We start from the raw sequence: 6,988 nt of genomic DNA on the forward strand, positions 1-6,988 counted from the left end.
GATATGAAGGGGTCATAAGGTGTAAAAATGTGAGATTGAGTCCTGTTTTAGTGCGAATTCATGGCTATATGTCAGAAAGTAGTATCAAACTTTTTTAAAATTTTCTTTAATGTTTTAGTGAGAACCCATTTCATTTTAAATGTAGAGACTGTTGTACAAAGGCCACAAAATGGCCATAAATTCCCCAGACCTGGAGATCCCAGCCATTTTCACTGTCCTGCTTCAGGCTGCCTCTGATCAGAAAAGTCAAGCGTAATTCAGATATAAATCAAATCTGATGTTAAAATGGAGGTGAATTTTACCATATTGCTTTGCCTTAAGATGTGAAGACTACAGAAATATTTCTACACTAAAATAATACTGTTGATGTTGATTTCCATCTGTTTAGGGAGTTGAATTAGTCCTTAAAATAATGCTAGTTGTTATAAATGATTGTATATAAATGAAGATGAAAAATGATGGTGCAGAAATTTCTTTTTTGACTCCTAAAAAAAAGAGGAAATATTTGTTTATAAGAAAAATTATTCTCTTAGAACATCATTTCTGATTCATCTGTTCAACTTTATTTAGGTCATGTAATAGCCTTAATCCATCAGTATAAGAAGAGCTGTACAATAATTTACAGATTGATTACAGATCTCTGATGGTCAGATAAAGCTCTCATTCCTGACTTGAGCATTCAATTCTGAAATGCTCAGCAGACACACAGTCATTTTAAGACAATTTTAATGGGGAATCCTCTGCTTGTGTAAATGACTCAGTTCAGTGCTTTCTAATGCCCAAAGTAAAGGAGCATAGAACACATTGTCAAACTGCATACAGCTCTACAGAGACCCATTACATGGTACACTTTACAGAAAGGTTTTTTCACCATTGTTCATTAAAATGAAATGTGTAAGGACATAATGAGGACAGTGTTACCCTATGTAATTTATGTATGATCAAACAACACTGAGCATGGCAAGTTACTTGCATTTTTATCATGCACCTAGAAAGTTTTCAGTCATGCTAATCCCTGGACTGTCACAGCTACTCAGCTAACAAACATTTTTAAAATCAGGTATTAGAAAGCTAAAATCTAATATGAGCTAAAAAGACACCACTATGACTTGTGCAGACTTTTCCTTTGAGGCTGATATAAATTAGTTATACCTGAATCAACACTTTCATCCTCTCCAAGATAGTAAGTGGGCAACATTTGTTTTGAGCATTCAGAATTGATTTTGTTAGTCCTGAAGACTGGGATATCTCTGTCTATATAAGGTAACTAGTAAACAGAAGCCAAATGAACGAGGTTTGAAACACTGTTATTGAAAATACACAATTCTATAAAGCCAGGAACTGTGGCATACAAAAGCTACAGAATGGATATTAATTTCTCAAACTTGAAACCCGAGATTGTAACAAAGTTCTTCAGTGTGAAGAGTGAAAATAGACATTTTCTATAAGCTGGAAAACAGCTCTATAGCAGGAAATTATCCAGGTACCAGCAATCTTGACATTACAGGTGGAGCTCATTGCAATTTTTGTTAACATTAAGTAAAAGTGTTGTTTAACTTTCTTCATTGTAATTAAAAACTGTTTAGTATATCATGATTTTTTTTTTTTTTTTTTTCCCAAGGGGTTTGAAGCTGATCCAATCAGCTTTACCAGGCATGTGTGATGAACTGCTTTCAGCAGCAAATCTACTGGTGTGCACTTTGTGAAAAAAGCTATCCTGTTTCTGGACACCTTGAAGCCTATCCTGTTAGACATCTAAAAATTCCAGGCACTGTTGTATAAAACAATGAGAAATATAGTAACGTGTACCATTAATATGTTAAAGTGATTGTAGAGAGTCAGTATGAACATGGAGATAAAGCATCTTAATAATACTGGAGTGTTTTGGATTTGATTAACGTGTACAGGTCAGCTTGACAGCCTATGAGCAAAAAGTTCTTTGTGGGAACTTCTGTGTCTATGATTCTTTCTATACGAGTCATACCCTTTTGCATTTCCAATGTTACTGTGACAGCTTTTGTGTTCCCACAATTCTCTGCCTCATTCATTATTGACTTTCTAATTTCTACAGCAATAAGTAGGCAATGATGAGACTGATTGTAAAAAGTAACCTCATTTACTATACAACCTTGAATAACTGCCAGAGCAGCATGTCTCTTGGGTGCACAGAGGTATAGTTCTGTGACTCCATTGCACTTACTCCTAATCCAGATGTCAGGCTAAAATAAATATTTCAAGAAAAAGTTCTCTGTTGTTCTTGAAACCCTAGAGAAAAAATTCAGTCTGAGAGAGTGATTCTGTAAGCTGGTACAAGGCAGAGCCACTGCAGATGAATACAGAAACTTAGGAAAACTAAACCAAAATTATTTACTGACTATATATAAAATTAGATTTTTTTTAAGTGGTCAAAACAGTTTGGAAGTAGCAGATCTCATATCAGATACTACACTTTTAAAAATAGTGATGATTATTTTCATTAAATGTACTCTCTAATTGCTCTCCAGGATTGCTGCAGCTGTCACTAAGGAAGCAATAAGATGTACTGAAGACACAAATCATCACTTGATATGTAAACATACTATATTAGAAACTAAATAATAGAATTAAAAAGACAAAGTTGGAAATATCACTGTCATGTTAAATATGTTTAGCAGGGAATTGAAAATGGTATTGACACATGTATATATCAGTTGTCTTGGAGATATTTGCATTTTACCTGAATAAGAAAAAACAGTATATGATAGATGCTATTCTAACAATACAGGTACAACAATTGTACACAAGCCATGGAACATCTGTGCATTTTTAAAAAATGTGATGTGAGTTTTCAAGCATTACACTGAACAGTGGGTTATGTAATACTATATGCCTGCTTTGGGACAAAAAAGAAAAAAAAAAAAAGTTATAGAAAATAATAACAAGAATGCCTACTATGAATAGGAAATGGTATAAAGCTAAAATGACAGATTCATAGAATGGTTTGGATTGGAAACATTCATCAAGAATCATCTAGTCCAAACCCCTGCCGTGAGTAGGGATATCTTTCACTAGATCAGTTTCTTCAAAATCACATCCAACCTGACCTTGAATATTTCCAGTGATGGGGCATCCACAATGTTTCTGGGCAACCTGTTCCAGTGTGACACCACTCTCATAGTAAAGAATGTCTTTCTTATGTCTGATCTAAATCTGCCTCTTTTAGTTGAACACTTTGTCCTATCACTACAAGACTTGGCAAAAAGTGCCTCTCCATCTTTCTTATAAGTTTCCTTTAGGTATTAAAAGGCCACAACAAGGCCTCTCTGAAGCCCTCTCTTCTTACAACCCCAACCTTCTCTGCCTTTCTTCATAGGAGAGGTGTTCTGGCCCTCTGATCATTTTTGTGACCCTCCTTTGGACCCACTCTGACAGTTTCATGTCTGTCTTGTACCAGGTATCTTTAAGCTGGATGCAGTACCCCAGGTGGGGTCTCATAAGAGCGGAGCAGAGGGGGAAAATCACTTCCCTTGACCTGCTGACCATGTTTCTCTTTATACAGACCAGGATATGATTGGCTTTTTGGGCTGCAAGCAATATTGCTGGCTCATATTTATTTTTTCATCTACCAATATACAGAACTCCTTCACACAGCTGCCCTCAATCCATTCATCCCCCAGCCTGTACTGATACTGGTGACTGCCCTGAGCCAGGTATAGGACCTTGCACCTGACCTTGCTGAACTTCATGAGGTTCACATAGGCATACATCTCAAGCCTGTCAGGGTCCCTCTACTTCCTTAGAAGAGGACACCAGGTAAGGTAAATTATGACTACCATGCCCACTGATGTAGATATGATATTGCTGTGGAAAAAGATGAGGTCTTTTCAGTAAAATTAAAGCATATTGTTGCCACAGTGTATCCACAGCATTATGTGTGACAACAGGTTCATCCACTTGTCTATTGCTATATATAAATGTAACTATATTTACATTTTTAAAAAGGTGTGTCAAAATTCGACTGTTTTTTTAATAGATGAAACAGAAGTCAATGTTCAGTTTACTCTAATCCAGATGTATTACCTTATTGTTCAAGTGTCTTTTTTCTTCCATTTTAAGAAGTCTGAGTTTTTATCTCTTTTAAAATTAAATGGTGTACATGTTAAAGCATTTAGATTAGTCAAGGACAATTACTTTTAGAGAGTAAAAATTAATGATTTCACACTATCTCCACATTTTAAATAGATTTATAAGCATAATTCTGCTTTACAACTTTTGTGACTTGAAATAGATATTACCCCATAAAAATAAGAAAAATAGTACAAGGCAAATCATTATTCTTACTCATTTCTCATTTAAATTTTGTCCACTTTAGCATTCTATAATTTACATTTGTTTGTCAACTTTCTGGCATTCCAGTTCTAGGAATGTGCGACCTATAATAATTTTAAAATGAGACAAAAAGCAACAACTGATGACAGGAGAGACATGTAACTTCAAAACTTTTCCACCGGAGTGTTCCAGATTTGACCTTCTGCTTTTTCTGAATGTTCAACTTAACAGTAACTTTGTTGTTACATTCCTGTTACATTTTTAGGGACTTCCAAAACAATTTTACTCACCTATCTGAGTTTGAAAAACTCAATGAAACAAAGTTTGTGCAATTGACTAAACATAAAAATGCACAAATTCCAACACCACTTTGATTCATATGGAATTCTTACATGCAGTGACTCACAGCTCCCCTGTCTTTCTATTTTTCTATCTGCTTACATAAGAATTTAATATGTTTTAAAATACTTTTTCTCTGCTACCCAAATCGTTTAATTTCTTGTTGTATTTGGAAAATTTCCAAACCATCCACATTTATTACGTGATCAGCCATTTGCTATGCCATGAGTTTGGCAGAACATGGAACAGACTGAGTTTTCATTCCAAAGTGGAGCTGTTTGTATTCATGTGACATTCTTTAGATTACAAAACATCTTAATTTGTCCAAGGGGATAAATTCAGTCAGCTTCTTACTTAATGATTATCTTGATATCTGCCCTCTTTAATACATTTCTTTTTTTTTACTACAGGGAATAAAAATATAACTAGGATTTTATTTATTTTTTTTTTACTAAATAAGCAAAAAACCCATTTAGTGATACAATCTGCTTTAAATGAGTTCCATGTCAAAGAAATCATTATATCAACTAGTCCTGAAATCAGTAAAGTCAGGAAGCATACTGACATATCTGACAATCCTCTTTTTTTTTTTTTTTTTTTTTTTTTTTTTATCATCTTCCAATAAAAAATCAGAATTCTTGTGCAGCTAAGCAGACTGGCCAAATTAAAACCTCTCCTTTATTATAGACAAGCTAAAGACACAATGCATAAGACAGGTCAGAGATTAATTTGTCTTGTTTGACCTGTCGTATTTCCATCTGACACAGACATGTTCATGCACACATGCACAGGCATGCGCGCAAACATCTACATACATTTGTATGTATGAAACACAATTTAATTTAGTCTCTTCTTTCCTTTGCAAATCATGATCATTTCAGCACTTGATGCCAATTAAGATGGTTTTAGTTCAGTCTCCTGATGTGTTTGAAGTGCTGCTGAATGCATTTCAGAGATTATGATTTTGGTACCTGTGAGAGACTGAAATGTCACATGACTGTCTAAAAGCTTGACTGTGTCTGTGCAAACCTCCAAGACAAACTGCTGCAGCCTGTGAATTGGTCTGGGGAGTGTCACCCAGGGAAGTGGGAGTGTACTGAAGAATGCACCCCCCCTGCTTCTTTGCGGTTGCATTGTCTGACTCCTTAGACAAGCCTCAAAGGGGCAGAGTGCACCAAGCTGGCCCCATCCTGTAGCCATTTGTGGCTCTATTGTGTAGGCCAGACTCCATGCATGCATTGCTAATGAACTGATAAGAGACAAAGGTTTCTTCCCAGAAGCTGGATGCAACAAAACCTGTACCAGAGGAAAAAAAAAAAAAAAAAAACCAAACAAAAAAACCACAAAAAAAACACCACAAAACTAAAGGTGGGCAGATATGCTAATCAGCAGATATGATGAACTGAAAAAGGCAACAGAGAACTTTGCTCGGTGTGCATTGACCATCGCAGCCAGATCCGTGTGCACCCACCACTGAAGAACTGAAGACTGAAGACCAACAGGACACCGCTGATCCATGGTGGTGACTATTCTTGCAGCCCTATCCCACATCTATGCTTTATTTCTGTCTTTTCCTTCCATTCTGTCCTATCTCTACCCCTCTTCTCTTTTTTAATAATAAAAACCTGTTTTGGGTGTATGGCATTTGACCTCATTTGTGTCTTAATCTCACTCCTGGGATCATAGCAAAACCTCCCCTGACACTGGATCAGGACAGTACCATTAAGCAAAATGACAGTGTTTTTCAAGCTATCACTAACGCTGTAGTGTCCTCTTTGTTACAGTTTCAGACTGCTCAAACTAGGGTTATGTAATTTGCTGTCTGCTACTACCCCAAGGACGCTATCAGCAGAGTATCTCCTTCCAATTGTATGTATCATTTTTTTATTTATGACATATTAGAAAATTTCAAGGTGAGTCTGGTTGATATACTCAAAGCTATGTTATGTAATTGATAGTTTACAAAACTGTTTCTCTGTTTCTTAACAGTGAAATATATTAAATCTGATCAAGTTATAGGTTGTCCAATTTTTTCATATTTCCCCTCATCTAAAATGCATGTAAAAATCATTAAATATAATTATAATGTTTTAAGCAGGTTTTGACTTCTTACTTATGACTTTAAAAACCTGTCAGTGATGGAAACAGACATTACCAAGCTTTGCCCATCTGAAGCTTTTCATCACAGTTTAATACATATTTTTCTACATTACTTCAGTTATCTTCCTGTTGCTACCCTTTGTGAGGCTATGTTCAGCTGAAATACAAAAATAACAACTTGCAATCAGGGATTAAAACATTTTATAGCTTTCAAAAAAATGAATTTCCTGGGGGAAAAAAA

This window comes from Athene cunicularia, assembly GCF_003259725.1.
Source record: "Athene cunicularia isolate RWA chromosome 3 unlocalized genomic scaffold, athCun1 chr3_part1, whole genome shotgun sequence".
NCBI lineage: Eukaryota > Metazoa > Chordata > Aves > Strigiformes > Strigidae > Athene > Athene cunicularia.